The sequence below is a fragment of the Pituophis catenifer genome, unplaced genomic scaffold, assembly GCF_029215685.1.
Source record: "Pituophis catenifer annectens isolate HBS135680 unplaced genomic scaffold, rPitCat1.0.hap2 SCAF_1, whole genome shotgun sequence".
NCBI classification, from domain to species: domain Eukaryota; kingdom Metazoa; phylum Chordata; class Lepidosauria; order Squamata; family Colubridae; genus Pituophis; species Pituophis catenifer.
Window position 1 is genome coordinate 98,475,911 of NW_027256881.1, and position 21,281 is coordinate 98,497,191.

The following is a 21,281-nucleotide window of genomic DNA, read 5'->3' on the forward strand; positions in this document are numbered from 1 at the left end:
TCCTAGTACGCGATTGCAAAAAGGTTAGCCATCACTGGCTTATAGACTGTAAAGTACTCTTGTCCTAAGTTTGCAATATGTTTTCTATTCAATTTCAATATCTGACTTGCCCAATCATACTGTACAGTTCCAGAAAATCTGCAGCTGAACAGAACAAAATTACAGCATTTCCTAATATAGCAGCAAACATAATTAACTTTGAATTATGTGAATTAACAGTGCCTGACAAACGATCATTTAGCTCTAAAATTAAATTCTTTCATACCATTAGATTTGTTTGTTAAGCTCAAATAGGCAAAAGTAGTATTTAATAAAGTAATAATGATCCTTCTGAGAGAGTGCCTTGGAGAAATTTCTGGCTTTATCTAAAATAAATCATTGTTATGCCATTATTAGCTAATTTACAAATATCATATACCATTGGCTTTGCATAAGTTATTTTCAACAAACTTTAGCCCAGCCTGATAGTCTCAGTCTGTAAAAACCAAATTTCTCAATTCATATAATTTAAGTCAGCTTTACCCAAATGTGTGAAAGTTGAGACTGATAATGTGTGATACTTTGGCTAAAATCTCCTTAGCTTCATTTAGCTGTTGTCCGTAAGAGTGTGATTTCTTCAGATAAGATTTCTTCAGATAAAAGTCCAGAGAGATTGAATATTCCTATCCTTAAAGTTTCCACCTCTATTAAATATCACAATGAACTAAGAAAAAGACCAAAGGGTATGTCTTAAACCAGGGGTGTCAAACTCGTGTCATCACAGTGGCATCACATGGAGTATTGCAACTTTCCCCCCCTTCACATGGGCATGGCCAGCGCGTGATGCATCTGGGCCAGGGGCCACAGGTTTGACAGCCCTGTCTTAAACTATACTTCTTTAATTTCTTTCTTCTTTAAATGTAGTGCAGCAGTGTCAAACTCACGGCCCGTAGGCTGGATGTGTAATGCTCTAGCCATGCCCACCCTGGTTTAGTGAAAGGGAAAAAGTTGTGATACATCTCATGATGACAACATGACGCCACGAATTTGACAACCCTGATGTAGTGGAATGAAATCAAGGGTCATATTATTCACAGCTGGAAAACTGCACTGCATTCCCACGTCTGCTTCTTATAAAATCTCAGCATCCACTTACTTACAAAACTTTTCTTTCTTTCTTTTTATTCAGCAAGGCATGTATGGGAGAGGTAGCTTAACCTTTGCTTGCTCTCTGGAAATAATCACCCAGAAGATGTCCCCCAAATCATTGCCTTCACCAGAAATCCAGGACTGTGTCTGCTAAAGGGAAAGGTATTGGCAAGGATTTTGAAAGAAAGACAGTAGATAGAAAAAATAGGCGCATATTTCTTGCCGATGCTTCACCAGCCCCAATTAATCTTTTTCAAAGATGATTTTTCCTAGAACAAGTATGGAGAATTATGAATGAATGAATGAATGAATGAATGAATGAATGAATGAATGGTGGCCCTGAATCTCAGATTGCTTATCTGGGCTTCAAAAAGCAGCCATCGTAGAGTTTGAGGGTTTTTTAAAATAATAATAATCATATTACCTATCATTTATACCATTGATAAATGATAAATCACTTAAGAAGTATACAGCATAAAATCATAGAGTTGGAAAATGTCACATAGACGTTGCAGTTTAATGTCTAATCAATGTAGAAACTCAAATTAAAGCATTACAAAGCAATGGCCATCCAGCTTCTGCTACATCCAATGGCCTCTCTGGATAATTTGTTCTACTGCTCTTAGTGTTAGGTAGGTTTTCTTTTCTTTTCTTTTTCCCCTCTAACATTTAATCAGGATCTGTCTTTATGCAACTTAAATCCATTATACGCTTGACTTCTGATTAATGACTCTTTTATCTCATTACCAAAGTAGAATTTAGATTCAAAGCTTTTGTCCTTTGTTACAGGAAATTATATATATTGCAAGATGGATTTAATCTCTGTACAGGAGACTTAAAAAAGAGGTCACAATAGAATATAAATCTTCCCTATTGAAAAGCAGGCATTAGAGAACACACCGAAGAATGAATGTGAAACTTAAATAGTGGACAGGGAGACAATACACGAAGAAAAAGAAAGAAAGATGTTCTAGATACCACTATTAAACCTGGCAAATCTGTTCTTGTCAAGATAAACATTCCCCCTTGACTTCAGGCTCCTCATTTTAGCCCTTATGTACACCAAAAGAGGGAAGACAGATTAATGTTTCTTCTGCTCATTTATGTTTTTACATATTGGTGAATTGGTTCCTGTCCTCCTATCAGCTGGTGTATGGTCTGGATCATAAAATAGACTGGAGCAGTCAATTTGTAGGTAGAGAATTAATAAGAACCAGGAGTTGATTGGCTGGTTTGCACAGCAGAATGGAATGAACCTAAAGCAGTGTTTTCCAAGCTTTTTTTTTCCTTTATCACACAAACTGCTTATCAAAAAGCCCTTATTTTAATATGCCTGTTGTGAGAGAGTAATGGGTTTGTGTGTTGTTTCCCTAAAGAAAACCCACTTTTACCCAATTTTGGGTAATTTACCCAGGTCTGAGAAGCACTTGTCTAAATGTTGTTGGAAGAAATATCATTCTGGGTTCAGTTCCAAGTGGGCGAAAAGACACTGGATTCGTGGAAGTTGCTTAGAAAGGTTTATTGATGAACAGGATCACATGCCTTGGAGATCTTTGGTGAAAAATGGGAAGAGATGCTGAGAGTCCCTGGGTTTTATACCCTCTCTGGCTTTGAACTTCCTAGGGCACAGGAAGAGTATCCTGATTGGTTGCTCTCAAAGGTCATAGCTAGCTTTTTAGGTTGTCTCTGTGTTAAGTTTGGTTGAATCTTGCTGGGTAATGCAATGAAGGGCAATTAAATAGCTCTGCCTGAAGGAAGTAGATCTTTGTTATGTAGAATAGACTGGCCCAGGTCTTAATGGCACATTAACAAAGATGGGGGGGGGGACAGGAGGGGGGCTGAGTTTCTGCCTCCTTTTTAGGGGAAATATTCTGTCCTTTTAATATTTTCTAAAGTATTTCATTTTCTAGGAGAGGGATGGGTTTTAACTTCCTATAATGTTTTGAAGTCAGAAATGTTTCTTTTTCCTGTCTCATCTGAGGCCCATAGATACTCTCTTCCTATTTCTGTACAATATACAACAAATACTATGGCTTGAGATGCCACATACTGAAACAATTTTGCAAATGTTGTTTTGCTATCACTTGAAAAACTGAAAAATAAAATTGAAAATAAGCATCCAGTTTGATTAGTTCTTTCATTAGATTAGCAACATTAGGTTGAGGCATCCACTGTATCCTTCAGATTTTTATCTCTGCTACAAAATCTAAATAGACAAGTAAGATTTTCTTTAGGAGTGTTGTTTGCATTAGCTAAAATCATATAGAATCTTGAAAAGAAAATGTAATTAGAAATTCCCACCTTTCTGCCATGATTTACACTAAAGAAGGCCTATCATCTTTCATGAGGTCCTGTGAGCACATGGCATTTTAAGAAGCAAAAAGACTATCTTAAAAGGCTAATAATTGAGCTTTGATACTGATTCCTTGAGAATAGAGAGAGAAAAACCAAGAGAGAATGAAGAATGCATTAACAGAAGCAGCCTATAGAATATTTACTTTTGCAGTAGCTTTTCCCACTTCTCTACACAAACAGGAAATTTTGAGAGATCATTAATCCACATTTGCTCTCTTCTAAACAGAATCAGACTGATACAATATGGGGCTTCATAATTATATTCAAATTTCCTCTACAGGTGTGACAAACAAACAATTACCATTTTTAAATAATATTCTGCTCCCTTGCTTCTCTTGGATAGAAGCCTAAAGGTATGAACACATTTCAGTGAAATGTGGGTGGGTGGTATATGTGTGATAACAAATTTTGTTGGTTTGGCATAGATTGTTAACAATATCTTAAATAGATATCCAAATACTGATGAAGCCAGACATTATATTTGATGCACACCGAAAATATGGTTTTTCTAGGAAGCCTCCAGATATTATATACTGGGTACATATTCTTTCTATCTCAATATACCTATATACCCAAAGAGACAAGTGAAAGTCTTTTTTTTTTCCTCATACACTTTTTTTTTCCTCAAAAAAGTTCCAGAAATCTTATCTAATTAAACCCAGTGAGAGACAAACAACCTGTTGTACCTCCAAAGCTGGCAAAAATAATGGCCTGAGCTGGGAATTGTGGGGAAAACAAGCTGTGTTTTGGTACCAATGGACCAAGAAGCTCCTGAAACTCTCTGTTTGAGACTGTAACTATGAATGACCTCTACAACTGCAGAGCCTTCCTAGGGAGCCCTGCTCAGCAGTCTTTTTTTATGGAGAAAGGTGAGTCTACCTCTTCCTCTAAATCTTCCAAGCTTTTTAAAGATTGCTCTTCATATCCAAGCTGTTGCAAAAGCATTTTGAGCTTTTGTCAGGTGGGATATATTTAGGACAAAAATATGTGCATTTCTTTTCTCCTTAAGTAGTGATCTTTTTAATGTTATGGGCATGGGTAGCTTTTGTATTAGCTGTGCTTTGAATTTTATTATGAGTCAAAAATTCCACCTTAGAAATAAAAACAGAAGAGGTACTTAATACTAACACCAACAAGAAAACAGTGTGTGCAATTTATTCTGAAAAGGAACTGATGACCAGGTCAGAACTTAATCTTCAACATAAAAAATAATCAATTTCTAAAAGTGCCAACAATGGTCTCCTTTTAGAGAAATGTTCAGAACAGGTTGTTCTACTGGTGTGATATTTCAATAACCGGGGAAATTAAATTACCTTCTCAGGGCTTCTATTCAACCTCTTGATTCTCAGGATGCAATTGTAAAACCATACTATTGTATTTGCTTTCTTCAAGTGTTATGTACCATCATGTTTTATAAATAGCAGCATGTAGAGTGGCTGTTCTTCTCTTCTACAAGACTATCATAAGCTATGATAAATTCTGTTCTTAATTTGTTTTTGTTTTTTTTTTCTGTTTTTTTTTTTATGGCATAGCTGGAGAGAACAAAATATGAGAAACAGCCAGTTATTTCTCCTTCTCTCCCACCCTTGGTCCATCCTGACACCCAAAAGCAGGATCTTTGCAGAAACAGAGAAGGATATCATTTTTTGTTTCTATCAGTCAGCTTCTAAAGCTGCAAAAGTACAAATATCACACTGCACAATTTCAATAAAAGTGCCAATGAACAAAACATAGAAACAACGAATGAACCATTTTTCTCCCCATGCAATATAATGAGTATGGCTGCTGGAGTTTTTGTTCAAAGCTTCAACTCAATCAACTCTTTGAATCAAATCAACAAATCAGATTTGGTGCCTTTAATTCAATAGGTGTCAGCAGCCCCACTATATAGCAGACCAAGAAAATAATTCCAAAGGAAGTTTATAACTATTATGTTGGCTATACTAGCAGGATCTTGTAAGTCTGGTTGGGCATCATTCTCTTATAGTCCTGCAAATTCATGGAAGTATCTATTTGAGCTGTTTTTCCTCCCCTCAAATTGCTTTGTGCTTGAGGGATGCTTCTCACTTCCTCAATCTGGGACTGGATTTGGTTTATTTCTGTCAAAGTTACCTCCTTAATCTTCATAGTTGGGCAATCCAGTCAATGTTTGTGCATATACTGGCTACAACTGAATATTCTAGTGAAATATTTCAGTTGAATAGTAATTCAAATATCTTGATTGATTATGTGCTATTGGGTTGTTTTTGACTCTTAGCAATTACATAGAATTTTTTTCCATGACACACTATTCCTAACCCGTTCTCCTAGCAGTGCATTTATTTTCACTGTAACTGAGTCCATCCGTCTTGCTTCTGACCATCCGCTCTTTCTTTCTATCTTTCCCAAAATTAGAACTTTTTTCCAGAGAGCTGGGTCTTCCTATAACAGATCCGAAGTAGGGTCATTTGAGCTTGGTATTTGAATCTCAAGCGAGAACACCTGATAGATGTGCTCAGTGATCCATCAGCCTGTTTTCTTAGCTGTCCACAGTATTCTCAGGAGTTTTCTCCAACATCATAGTTCAATGGTGTTCAGTACTCTTCCTATTGTCTGTAAAAAAAGAAAAAGTGGGGAAAGTATCACTGCTATAAGGTTTGTAGCAGCTGAAATAATAAAAAATGTGGGGAAAATATATATCGGTTGCTGCTTTAGATTCTAAACTTTAGGACAAGGTCTACTTAGTGTCTTTGGTTTCTGTTCTTATCACTGAAGATTTGCTTCAAGCAAATAAATTACATCCAAAAGACAAGTGTACAGTTTACTAAAAAAGAAGGCATATATGGTTTTGGAAGGGAAGATGCTAGCTGTTCCTCCTATAGAAGACCAGGATCAAGAGCAAAAGTCTTCTTGATCCTATGTGGATATCATTTATGATGAAGAGTGATAACTGCTAAAATAAAACTTACCACCCTCCCAGTAGAAAAGTAGAGGAGGAAAATGTATCAAGAAATACAATATCAGAAAATTAATCCTCTCAGTTTACCTATTTGCATACTATTCGTAATCACTGTTACCATTATTTATATAAATCATGTGCAAATCCTTTGCTCAAAGCATAAAAAGACAAAAGCAGTTTAGATTAGTCTGATGTAGAATTTTTAAAAATTCAAGGATCTTCCTGGTCATAGTGTATCAGGTATGATACTATAGTGCAGGTCAATATTGAGCAGGCCAATATATTGTTAACAAATATAATTTATAAAACAGAGAAAATTCCTATAGACATTAATTCTAACATGTGGTAATTATGTGTTAAAAAAATAAAGACATAGTTTTGAGACTGTTATGGCAGTACCATTCTCCATGACAAACCCTTGCTAATAAATATTCATGAGTCGTAACAGCTCTGCTTTCTTAACACTGATCTTTGCAAAATATCTATAGACACAAAAGCCATAACAGAGAATAAAGTATACCCCGTGGAGTATTATAAAACAGTACATTCATTAAGGAGTTCTTATGACACCATAAATGTTTTAGGGAGAAGATGTGAATATAAAATTACAGGCTTCCAATACTCCAACAGAGACTATTGGTTTTTATACAGTCTGTAGCTCTGCCTTTGAACAAGAACTCCAAAACAAAAAGTGCTTTTAATGCTTAGCATGAGATTGAAAATGGTACCACTCATTCTGGTTTTCAACATGGCCAGAATTGAAAGCATCAGCTCTCATCTTTGTCATTTTGTGAATGAAAGTAATGGTCTCATAGCTACATAAACAGATGGTGGTTTAAAAAGCCGCTGAATTGGAATTTTTTGTGTAATTTAAAAGAATGATTCAAAATGTGCACTTGAGAGTAAAAGGCCAACAGGCTTCTGCAGATATGCAACCTAACAAGGAGGTCAAAGGATATTTAGGCGTAAAGGAATCCTTTTGTGATGGATTGTGCACCTGAGAAGCAGTGAGAGAGAGTTTTGGCTACAGCTTTTCCAGAGAGAGACTCAGTGTCAGCATTCCAAGTAATGTGCCCATAGAAAACAAACTCCAAGGCACTTGAGTTCCTCAAAGAATAGTTTATTGGATACATCATATTGGCACAGACAGGTGAAAGCTGACTCTGAGTTTTCCCACAGCTTTCACCTCATTAAAAATAAAAGTTTTCCCCTTCCCCCAAGTCACTGGTCACGCTGTCCAATCCAGGTGCTGGGCAGTTGCTGAGTTACCGGTCCCTCCTCTGATCAACAACCTGTGAGAATGTCCTTGGTCCCCCCTCCCACTGCTGTGTGGCAACCCTAAAGCCTCCAAGATGGCTTCAGCCAGGTTCACTTCAGGGTTGACACTCAAGATCAAGCGGTTGTGCAGCCCTAAACTAGATGGGGAAGGGGGAAAGAGGGTCACCATAGCCATACCCTAGAACAACCCGTGGCTCTGGAGCCACATGTAGCTCTTTCATCCCTCTGCTGTGGCTCCCTGTTGCTCAAAATATGCATCACAACTACCAATGTGCGACACCTGCCGGCACATGATTTATTAAGCTTTTCGACCCATCTTTTTTTTCGGAGTTCAAAATGTTTTTGTTGCATGCAGAAATAAAAATGTGTTTTCTCTGTAGCAGATCATTGATTTCATAAATGCAACACACTATAGTTTTTTTATACATAGCATAAAGGTAAAAAATAATATATACAGTGTTATCTTCATTTTAGATGTCAAAAGGGTTTTGTGGCTCCTGGTGTTTTCTTTTCTGTGGGAAACGGGTCCAAATAGCTCTTTGACTGTTTAGGGTTGCCGACCCCTGCCCTAGAATCTCTCAAAATACATGTGGTAGATTAGAAGGTTATAACTTAAGTTTGTCAAGATTCTATCCATTAGATGTAAGGATATAAAGGATTGAACTTGACTGGATTTTGTTGTGTCATTTCTGGATGTTGACACCTTCCCCTCAATATCTATACATGTATAGTGCCCAATACATGTTGTCCGTAGGTTAAGAATTCCCAATTTAACAACAATCCCTAGTTATAAACAGCTTGCCTATTATTAAAATGGTGTACAATATTCTCCTTCCTTGAGCCAGCAAACCGCTGGAACTGCAATGCTTTCAGGAACTACTGAAGCTGCATGTTTTTAATATACAGCCTATTTTCAGCAGTTCTGAAAGCGTTGCATGGCTTCAGCAGTTCATTGATGACTCATAAGAGCCGGGGTGGCTCAGTGGTTAGAAAACAGTAGTGCAGTCTAATTCTGCCGACTGCCATCAGATCAATTCTCACCGGTTCAAAGTTGACTCAGCTTTCCATCCTTCCAAGGTCGGTAAAATGAGGACCCAGATTGTTGAGGGCAATATGCTGACTCTGTAAACTACTTAGAGGGGGCTGTAAAGCACTGTGAAACAGTATATAAATCTAAGTGCTATTGCTATTGGTTCAAGAAGGGGACAATGCTATCTGCCATTTTCAGTAATAGACAGTCCATTTGTAAATGAAAGTTCTAACTTATATACAGATTCAAGTTAAAGACAGAGTTAGGAATGGAACTCATTCTTAATCCTGGGACTGCTTGTATGTGACATGAAGATCTGCAGGGATATTGCAACCACTTACAAACTTTCCATAATCAGAAACCAATGTCTTGAATTCATTTACAACTTTCCCGAGTCTGCTTAATACAGTATGTAAAAGTCTGCCTAGCAGGTATTACATGCTAATATTGGGTCTGGGATTACTAGGGAGATTCTCAATCTTTTTAGTTTTTATGACAGTGAGCTTTACATCAGCAAAAGACAAATAACTCAAAGCTGGCTGCAATGTAAGTTTTCTAGTAGTGTGAGTTTTATGCTATGAAATTGGTAATCGATCTTGATTCCAGATTATTTATTTAAAGGTATTGGCCTCCCAATTCCAATGAAGTCTAGACCGTGCACAAAACTAAAAAAAAAAGACATAAAATAGCTAAAGATATTGAATAGATTGCCCTTATTTGTTTGCTTATTAATGCTGCTTTGACTGTTAGTTTCAAATGAAGTTGCTTTGCGCTTCTTTAAATTATAATTACCATTCAGTTTAATCTCTATTGGATTGCTAGTTGTCTTGGTGTATCTTTGACAGAAAAGGAGATATGTATAAAATAGATGAACAATGATGGAGACATGATTTTGCTCAAACTTGGATTTGATATATATGACTTCATTCCCATCTTTTACACTCTTTTGTTCCTATGCATATACAATGCAACATTCTGCTCCATGTGCAGAGTCATCTCTTGAGAAATGGAGCTGATGGGGTAGCAGGTCTATATGCACAGACCATTAGTGATCCAATCTCATAGATAGAAGTTTCATATTAACTCGCCTGGACTACTGCAACGCTCTCTACATGGGGCTCCCCTTGAGGGGCACCCGTAGGCTCCAACTGGTCCAGAATGCGGCCGCGCGGGTAGTTACGGGAGCTGCATGGCGCTCCCATACAACACCTCTCCTGCGTGAGCTGCACTGGCTCCCAGTGCGCTTCAAGGTGTTGGTTATCAACACCAACACCTTGGACCTAGATATCTTCGAGACCGCCTGCTGCTACTGACGGCCTCCCATCGACCTGTGTGCTCCCACAGAGAGGGCCTCCTCAGGGTGCCATCAGCCAAACAATGTAGGCTGGTGACCCCCAGGGGGAGGGCCTTCTCTGTGGGGGCACCCACCCTCTGGAACCAACTGCCCCCAGAGATAAGGAGAATCCAAGACCTCGGTGCCTTCCGCCGTGCCCTTAAAACTTTCTTTTTTCAGCAAGCTGAGCTGGCTTAACACTTTTAAATGTTTTTAACTGGTTTGTCATTTTTTTTTAATTACGGGGCCAAATTTATATATATCTTTTTAATAGTATTTTAATGTTTGTAGTCTATGTTTTTATTTGACTGTACACCGCCCTGAGTCCTCAGGGAGAAGGGCGGTATATAAATTTGATATAAAATAAAATAAAAATAAAAACTCAAGTAAAATATGTATTTCTTCCACTTGTTATTTTTTTAATGAAAACACTTGGCACGCTCAGCTGTGAGTTGTCAAGTATGAAGTGCTGAGAGATTACTACACAATTGATGCTGTCAACCTTGACAGCACTGATCACTTGTTGGAATGGGAAGGGTGAAAAGGTACCTGGACCTGGTCCACTTCCCCCATCTGGTGCTTGTCAAAGCTGCCAGCATGGCTTCTTTGCTCCATACATCCACCTCCAATTAATTGAAAACTGTATTTGTTGTTGATGAGAAAGTCTTGGATGGATTCTGCTGATTCAGTGAACCAGATTCTAGTGAAGCAATCTTCACTAGATCACAGCATAATTCATTCAGCATCATTTGAAGCACCTGATTCTGCTCTTATTCAGATGGACTCTGTTGAGCCAAAAGAGTTTAGGGTTGCAGGTTGATTTGGATTTGAAGTATGATTTTATTACTGAACAAATTTCAAACAAACAAAACAGATTTGCTTTGAACATTCACATACAATAAAATGATGAAACCATTTTTCCCCCCAGATGTATACTTTGTTCCTAGTCCCAGTGCACCACAGTTACAAAATTTTAAACTCCATCAGTAGGTCAATTAATTACAGTAAAGGAAACATAGGAGCTGTAAAACAAATAGAAATCAAATCAGGGAGGGTTTTTTTTTAATGATTTGATTTTATAACAGTGTTCTTCAAATGTGGTAACTTTAAGATGAGTGGATAGCAACTCCCAGACATACAGTATATACAAACAGAAATTTTAGTGACTCAAATAGAACAACTTTTCAAGAAAACATCTTTAAAAATATAGACTGAAGATTGCAGTAGACTTTTACAACTGAGCCAGCTTGTTGCTGTGATTTGCCTCCACATTGCCTTATTGTTTCTCCAGAGCTTATAAAGTCAGAAGGTGAACAAAAGCCGTTTCTAACTATTGCAAATGCCAAAGGTTGTGTGCAGGGGCTTTGGGGCATTGCAAAGAAAAGCAAAAGGTCATTCTTAGACATGAGCAAGTTTCTTTCTTTGCCTAATGATTTTGATGGCATCCTTGGTCTTGAAGATCTGCATAGCTCTAGTTCATGGGTGTCAAACTTGATCATGTCATGTGATGGTTTTTGCCTTTTCGGAGCTGGGGTGGGTGTGGCCTGCACATGACACAGGTTGTCAGTTTGGCACCCCTACTCTAGATGATGACCATTGACCAGCAAAATCATAATAGCCCAAGAACAGGCAATTTAGCACTTTTCCCCACCTAGAATCCTGGATATTTTCCCTTATGCAGAATGGAACAGAGAAGGCAGACTATATATTGTTTTCTGTCAGAGAATTAAATTTGAACAACCTAATTCATATTCCTAATTATTTTCAGACTGTTGTCATCTACAAATAAATAAGACCTGACATATACTCCCATGTTTGCAAAGAAATAGTTTTTGCAGAACTCTGCAAATGTAGATATTTCACATAAATGTAATCTTAGACACTTGGTGTGTCAATGAACATATATATCTATATATGTTTTCCAAGTTGTCATTTTCACTTGTCCAATAACTACTTTGAGGTCAAAGCAGTGATTTGAATAGGTATTTGGGCAAGACTTCTAGAAAATTTGGGTAATGCTATCTCTGTCCTATTGTTCATCCCAATAGGTAAATTTCAACATCAGTGAACTGCAAGTTCTTTCATCACACAGAGTTTGTGCAATGTTGACTCAGAAGATGTTCTTTTATTGAATTAGCAAAGCATGTGTAAAGGTTAGGCTGCTTTATCAATACTCTTGAGTATAAAAGTGCTTAAAAATAAAGTCTGCACTAAGGCTAGCTCTACTCCTGGTGTACTCATGGTCATGCCCATGTGGGTTTTTTGGCAACAATATGGAAGTGGGGTTGCTCTTACCTTCTTCCAGGATGAGATAATAAATAATTGCAATGAGAACTTTCTTTGGCAGATTTCTTCAGGAAAGAGAGCAAGGTATAAGTCACAACATCCAGATTGTGCCAAATTCAAAAGACTGATCCTTTTAGGTGCCAAATAAACCTCAGACTTTGTAAACATGAACACATAATGTAAGTAATGGTGATAAGCACCAATGAAGCAAGCTGTTGGCTTAGAATTGTATGCAAACATAGTCAATGTGTAATGACAGATGAAATACATGTTACTGTCAATATCAACATATTATTTATGTGAAAGAGGACTCATACAAAGACTGGATGATGGGGTTAGACTATGATCATAAGTTGTGCTCACTTTATCATATGCACTATCACATTGTTTACTGCTAGAGAACTTCATTTGTTGCCTGGATTCAAAATATTGTATACATTTTCTAAAATGCAGAAGTCTATTTGCAAGCAGTTGTTCCCAGACAGGTTTAGATTTAGAAAGCTTGCCACACTGGGCCCATAATGCATTTTTATTATCATAATCACCATAACAAACTAGAAGCTCAACTCTCTCAAATTTTCTGACCTTGCATTTAATACTGAGAATTCCTTTACAGAAGATAAATTTGAAGTGAGAAAATAATAGGGAAGAGAGTTGCTAGGCACTTGTAGAGACAACATAATAGAGGGAAAGGGAGAATTGTGCTGAAAACAGGCTAGTAGAGAAAAATCTCATGGTCTTTGTCATTTTTGAGGATCCCTATCATGAAACATTGGGGAAGTAATGTGTAAAATGCCTAGTATGGGATCCTGACTCTCACTAAAAGGATTAGATTTTTTTCTCTGACTGCAGAGAGCAAATTAATTCAGATTTGTTTAAGGAATTGAAAAACTCTCTTCAGAATGCTAGCTGTTTCTGAGGTACTAATGATTTATTTTATCAAAGCTCATATATATCTTAATAAATGATCATGTCTTCTCAGTGCACCTTGATTTTGAGTTTCATAATGCCTTTCTTATAGCTCATGGACATTTTATTTTGCAAATTAAAGATTTTATGCTTGTCAACAGAAGCCTTTTTATTTAAAGAGGCATTTAATATCAAGAATCTTCATGTGTTTTCATTTATATTCAATGATTATACTGTTGTCACTGATGAGCATTTTCTATATGCTGATATTTAAATTGCTTTACATTTCTAATTTAAAATGTTAAGGAAGCACAATTTGTGTTGGGTTACCGACATAGGAAGTATAAGATAACAAGGATATGCTCATGTCACTGTTTAACAATGCAAACTATTTAGCCCCACTACAGTGTGGTAAACATGGAGCACATAAATCGCCATCAGGATCCATCAGGGCAACATATAGCAAGAAAAAAGACAAAAAACATCTATCCTGGAGAAAAAAGTTATTACCAAAATGAAAGAGAAGAAAATACGTTTGTTCCCATTATAATAACCAAGTACATTCAAGCATGGACATAGAGTCATGGAAAACTTCTTGGCAAACATTTTGAGCTTGGGGAGTTCATTGTTCATCTGCTTTGCTTATTAGTTCATGAATTATCTCAATAACATAATGACCAAAATGACAAATCTATCTGGTATGAACTGTAGATGACAGAGAAATTTTAAGGCAGTGGATTTTTTTTCAGTTATGGTGTCCAATCTCTAGCCATAATGGATTATAACTCCTATGATCTTCAGTCAGAGCACTAGTTGGATTGATGGTAGCTTTAGCTGTGGCAGGGAAGGCTGTTTAAGGAGTCAAATGTTTCAGAATCTGATTCCCCTCCCCCATTTTTAGGTATATTATACCCAAGCTGAGCTGTAGAGATCAGTTTAAACTACAGCAGTGAGTGGTACGATGTGATTTGCATACAAAGAAAACTACAAGATCATTCATCTTCTACGTTCTAATTCCTCAAGGACTCATACCTGAAAGCCTCTGAATCATTTTTCACATCTAATGCTTAGGTACGGTATTATCAGCACCTTTTTAAAAACTTTATCTGTGAGATTTATACATCACTTCGTAATCTGTTCTGATTTATAATACCACACCTTATTCTCTGTAGCATTATGAAGTAATTTGCATATGCAAACTAGATTGCATGTTATCAAACTGGCCCTTGCCTATGTACAATTAGTTATTTCTAAGCAACCTGAAATGAAAGCAGGAAACGTCTACAAACTATCTCCGCCCAGTCTTAGACCCTCTACAAAGTTATAAGATATCCTTCGAATGCATTATCAAAATTCAACTATTTTTCCACTTAATTTTGAGGATTTGATGTCAAAGCAATAAAATTTGAGGCTCTGGATTCTCATCCCTTCTCATCTTTCTTCATTTTCCCTTCACTCTTTTCTGTAATAATCATTTTAGAAGAATGCAAGGTACTACTAAGATTCTTTGAGGTAAACATTATAAACTCTGTAATTAACAAGTAAAGTAGCGAGCATGTATTTTCTGTACAGACAGAGAATATTTCTAATGAATTTAGGTGATTGTGAACTCGATAAACCTATCACTGCTTAATTTTGTGATATACCCAGTAATAGCACATGCCTTTTCAGTAAAAAGGTTGTTATTTTGCATTTATTTTTCAAACTTTATGAACTCGTATGCTGCAGATGTATTTTAAAAGCCTGGGCAGTACATGAGCACTTATCATATATATTCTATGCATGTAATCCTAAATTATGAATTGCTAAATACTAATTGCATTCCCACCAGTTAGGCCAGATATAGTAAAAAACAATTCAGGTTCTGAAAAAGTTGGCATATAAAAAAGAAATTGGCATAGTTGGTGGAAAGGCTTCCCACAGAATCTTAAATCATCAATTATATGAGCTTGTCAAACTTGATTCACCTTTATTTTCATTTTATTTTTATTTCAATCTTAGTTGGTTTAGCTTGTGGGTGAAGAGGAGACATGAACTAATATTTGAATGTTTCTTTATTAGCATTTGAAGAAGTAGACTCTGAAAGATCTTTCCTAGTGCCAGCTTATACAAGGTCCTCTGCGAAACTGAATAAATTCTTCCGCAACTTGTCATGATCTCCTGTCAGAATTTTTATTTCCAATGAATTCCCTCTACTACACCTTTTGCTCATTTATTTTTTGTTCTTCAAAGCTAGCATTTCTTGAGGGACAAGTGACAACAGGCACTAAAGCATAAAGTGACAGGAGTGTAGGATGGAAAGCAACACGACCTATAATTAATTTTCTTTCTTCAAATCCCCATCAGTATTATTAATCTAGAAAAGTATGATAGGTGGAATTATCTTCCAGCTCATTTCTTGTGCTAAGGTTAAAAAGGTAAAGGTAAAGGTTCCTCTCGCATATATGTGCTAGTTGTTCCTGACTCTAGGGGGTGGTGCTTATCTGTGTTTCAAAGCCGAAGAGCCAGCGCTGTCCAAAGACGTCTCCGTGGTCATGTGGCCAGCATAACTAAAGGCCAAAGGCGCACGGAATGCTGTTACCTTCCCACCAAAGGTGGTCCCTATTTTTTTTTTTACGTGCTTTCAAACTGCTAGGTTGGCAGAAACTAGGACAAATGTTTGTTAATGTTTATGTTTATTATATTTGTATACCGCCCTTCTCCCGAAGGACTCGGGGCGGTGAACAGCCAGCAGATAAAATACAGAGAATACAAAAATTAAAACAATATTAAAATCCAATTAAATTAATTTGGCCCACAGTTAAGATACCCCTATATTAAAATCCATAATTTAACAATTTAAAATTAAAGCAATTTAAAAAGTTTGGTCAGGTCAGCCCGGCTTGATGAAACAAAAACATCTTTAAGGCACGGCGGAAAGTGTGCAGATCCGGGATCCACTGTATCTCCGGAGGCAACTCCTTCCAGAGGGTAAATAATGGGAACTCACCCCGTTACATGGCACTAGGGATTCGAACCGCTGAACTGCCGACCTTTCGATCAGCAAGCTCAGCATCTTAGCCATTGAGCCACCGCATCCCTTTTTGTGCTAAGGTTACAGTAGCACTAATTTGTTATTTGTATACAAGCACCTTTTTTGTTATGGTGAAGGGCCAAAAACAGACAGTAACAGACTATTCCTGAAGAATAATGGAGAAGATAATAGAATAGAATAGAATAGAATAGAATAGAATAGAATAGAATAGAATAGAATAGAATAGAATAGAATAGAATAGAATAGAATAGAATAACAGAGTTGGAAGGGACCTTGGAGGTCTTCTAGTCCAACCCCCTGCCCAGGCAGGAAACCCTACACTTCAGACAAATGGTTATCCAATATCTTCTTAAAAATTTCCAGTGTTGGGGCATTCACAACTTCTGCAGGCAAGTTGTTCCACTTATTAATTGTTCTGTCAGGAAATTTCTCCTTAGTTCTAAATTCCTTCTCTCCTTGATTAGTTTCCACCCATTGCTTCTTGTCCTGCCCTCAGGTGCTTTGAAGAACAGTTTGACAAGATGAATCTCAAAGAACTCTTTTTTTTCAAGTTGTCTCAATAAAATGAAGCATATGCTATTATGGCAGAAATTATCTACTTCTAAGTCAGCTCAAGACATGGAGTTCACCACATATTTCATGTACGTAGCCCTAAAGGACATTACTCAGAAGATAATCTGCACTTTTCAAAAGAGTATATTTCTCTTAGCAGTGTAGAAGAAATCTGCCATGGATTTCTAGAGAAATGAATTGGCATAATCTCCCCAAATGGATTCTGATGGCAACAATACATAAGATTTGTTGTCTCTCCTCTAGCATTTATAGATGATAAAATATGATTTAAAAATCATGCATGTAGAATGTATTTTAAATTAGTATCACCCAGGAAGGATTATTACATTTTTGTTTGAAGTCTACTTTGGGTAAAATTTGTCTGCTCAGAAAATTTGCCTTAAAAATGATATGTATGATATTTATTTATTTATTTATTTATTTTTATTCAATTTGTATACTGCCCTTCTCCTAGTGGACTCAGGGCGGTGCACAGCCAGAACTAAAACACATATCAATACAAAATTTAAAATTATTAAAAGAATTACATACTTTGGCCCAAATTTAAAACAATTCGAATTAAAACCCATTGACAGATTAAAAGCTAAAAAACTAAAAAGGGGGGGGGTTCACGCCAGCCCTGCTTGATGGAAAAGAAAAGTTTTCAGGGCACGGCGAAAGACCCGGAGATCCGATATCCTTCTTATCTCCAGGGGCAAATCGTTCCAGAGGGCAGGAGCTGCCACAGAGAAGGCCCTCCACCTGGGGGTCGCCAGCCGACATTGCCTGGCTGATGGCACCCTGAGGAGTCCCTCTCTGTGGGAGCGTACTGGTCGGTGGGAGGCTATCGGCGGCAGAAGGCGGTCCCGCAAATACCCAGGTCCTATGCCATGGAGCGCTTTAAAGGTGGTAACCAACACCTTGAAGTGCACCCGGAAGATCACTGGAAGCCAATGCAGCTCACGCATGAGAGGTGTCACATGGGAGCGCCCCCTCGCTCCCATAATCCCCCGCGCGGCCGCATTCTGCACCAGTTGGAGCCTCCGGGTACTCCTCAAGGGGAGCCCCATATTGAGTCAAAATTGAAAAAACAAAGTATCTGAAATTTTACATACAAAAATCTTCAAGTATTTTACACCTTTACAACAAAACAGTGAATATTAACTTACGGAAAAAGGCCTAGGACCTAATTTTAAAAAAATTATCAGCCAATATCTTTGTTGAATAACAACTATTAATTGTTTACGATGATTTGACATAACATGATAAAAGAATCATGGGAGTTAAGTTTAAAAAAGAAACTTATTATGTAAGAACATTTGCAGATGACATGGTGTTAGTTTTGGAAGATCTATTACAGGAAGTAGAAACATTAATGGAAAAATTAAAAGACTCTGGCATGCTAGACAGTTTTAAGATTAATAAGCAAAAAATATTCACAAAAATATGAAAATAAAAGATAAAATATAACTGATGGGAAAAAAACTAGTTTTAACATTGAAAAAGTAAAATATTTGGGCATCATTATGATGAATATGAATTGTATTTTATTTCAAAATGATTATGGGTTAGGGTATAAAATGGCATAAAATTAAAAAAAGAAATCTTAAGGTGAGAAATTAAAATTGTCTCTGCTGTGGAGTAATTGTGAGATTAAAAGTGTTTCACCTAGAACAGCTTTTTTCAACCTTCACAACTTTATGAGGTCGGGACTTCAACTCCCAGAATTCCCCAGATAGCCATGCTGGCTGGGGAATTCTGGGAGTTGAAGTCATACCTCTTCAAGTGGCCAAGCCTGAGAAACGCTGACCTAGAATGATATTTTTTTCCCCCACAATACTTGTTTGGACAGCTAATGTACTATTCAAATAATGGCAAAAGATGTAACTAAATTTGTATGGTAAGAGAAAGTGTTAAATGCATGTTAAATACAAGTAGCACATGATAAACATACACATGTTAAATACAAAGTAAGATGCAAAAGAAAGAGAAGGATTGGGTTTACCAGATTTGAAATTTTATAGCTTGATGTTTAGTTTGAATGAAGGAATAAAAGTTGCTGAGAAACAAAAGACTTTTAGTCCATTATCTGAAGCTATCTACTGGAAAAAAAAATAAACTTCATATATCGTGGTGATTAAAATAAACACATTTGGGAGGAAGAAAAAGAAAAGAAAAGATGTGTATAACTATTGATAGTGTTATAAAATTAATTCAGTACCATTAAATCTAGATCATATAGAAACATGGTTTTCAACTTCTCATTTTTAGCATAGAATGAGACCTTTAAAAATAGATAGCTGTCTCATATCCCAGATTCATTCCTTAAAATCAGAAGAGTAAAATCTTTACTATTAAGGGTTTTTTGTTTTTTGTTTTTTTGCTAGCCCCAGGCTCAGCATAGCCAAATCTGTTCATGAGATGAGAAATTATTTGGTCCAAGTTACTTATGTATAGAATTTCTTCCCAATATTGCAATGATATATGTAAATATTTGAAACCAGAACAAGGCTGTAGCTGAAAAGACTGGATAATATGAATTGAAGAACCTCCAAATTTCATACAATGCTAAAACAAAATATCCACTTTTAAACATTCTTTGAAGGATTTAATAGCTTAGTTACCTAACATAATCAAATCTGCTTGGAAAAAACGGCAGTCACATCCTTGCAATCTCTCAGCATTTGCTTAATGTTTTTTTGTCCTGTTTATTTGCTGCTGCAACTATGGTTGCCAGTAAAGAAATGAAAGAAAGGCACATGGGAACAAATTTATATGTTAAAATATGACTTGGGTGCTAGAACTCTAACTCATCTGATCCTAAATGACTTTAATTCTTAAACAGAGAGCAGCATATATAAAAAGAGTAGATTCTCCCATTTGAAATCAAAAGTTGTTCAGACAGTATTTCTAGTCCTATCTTTACCTAAATGAAGGCTACGTCTTTTTGATGGAGGCAGTATTCTGTTAATGGTCCCTAAATTGTGTGTGTGTGTGTGTGTGTGTGTGTGTGTGTGTGTGTGTGTGTGTGTGTGTAAATTTGGAGACTGATTACTTTGATTACTGAAAAAAAGTTATATTTTTTCTGTAGCCTGAGCTCATGTAATGAGCTTTATGTAATGTAATGTCTCTGGCAAATGGAGTAGAATCATGCAGCTTTGTTTATTTTCTCTTTATCCCCATGCTTCCCATTAGAAAATTTTACTACCATGACCTTTTAGAAACAAGTACTTTATGTACTACCTTGAGTGTCTAAGGGATAGAAATGAATATTTCACTTACAGAAAAGAAGTAAACCTAGAACTTCTAAACAGAGCAGTGTTTCTCCGCCTTTGAAATCTTAAGCTGTGTGGACTTCAACTCCCAGAAATCTCCAGTCAGCAACTTGAACTAGAACCTGGCCATTCTTGGATCATTTATGAATTGGCATTTTGTTTCTCTAAACTATCTGAAAAGTAAGCCTCCTTTTACTTGCTTCAAAGAATATGCTACTAATTACATCTACAGAGCCACCTGTCATAAAGATTTGGTGCCTTGTAGGAACTATAGATAACTTCCAATATTATTTATTAAACTCAGGAGCCTAGTCATACTGATTTTTACCCATTAACATTTTTATTGAGTTAAAATATTTTTTTTTAATTAAGATACAATAAAGATACAAAATACAAAAGAAAATAGGAAAACAATGGGGAGGAAGCGGAGAAAAGAATAGTTAGGAAGGATTAAGAAAAAGAAGAAGACGAAGCATTGACTTCCGACTCTCTCTGTTGCAGTAAAATAAGGCATTAACATCAAATCCCAACTTTTTGTTTTTTCATAATAATATAAACTAGCCATTTCTATAAGGATCTATCAGTCTAATTGGTAAAACCCAAAATCAAAGTTTCATTCTTTTCCACTTCAAGCACAAAGTTCAGAAGCTGCCTCCATGTGGAAACAAAAGCATTTATACTCTTTTCTTTAATCAAAATAGTCAATTTTGCCATTTCAGCCAAGTCCATCAGCTTCTGCAACCATTCGGTGCAATCGAAGTGTCCTTCCATTTTTGTGCATATAATAGTCTTGTTGCTGTACTGATTTTTAAAAGACTGATAAAACAAAGTGGCAAAGGCTATCAGTATGGTTGATTTCCTGGAACACTGAGCTGCAACTACCCATCATGTAACTTTGTAAGCATTGTAGCTTGTGGGGATTCATAGCAGCCTATCAATTGTACAATAAACACATTTTTTTGTTGCATAACCCAACTGCATCTGTATATAAGACGATATAACCCTTTGAAGGCCATTATTTCACAAACCCTCTATGCGTATAAAGTTCACTTTTCCTGCATCTTCTAAGATTTCTTTGTTGTCCTTATTTATTTATTTATTTATTTATTTATTTATTTATTTATTAAATTTATATACCGCCCTATTCCTAAGGGACTCAGGGC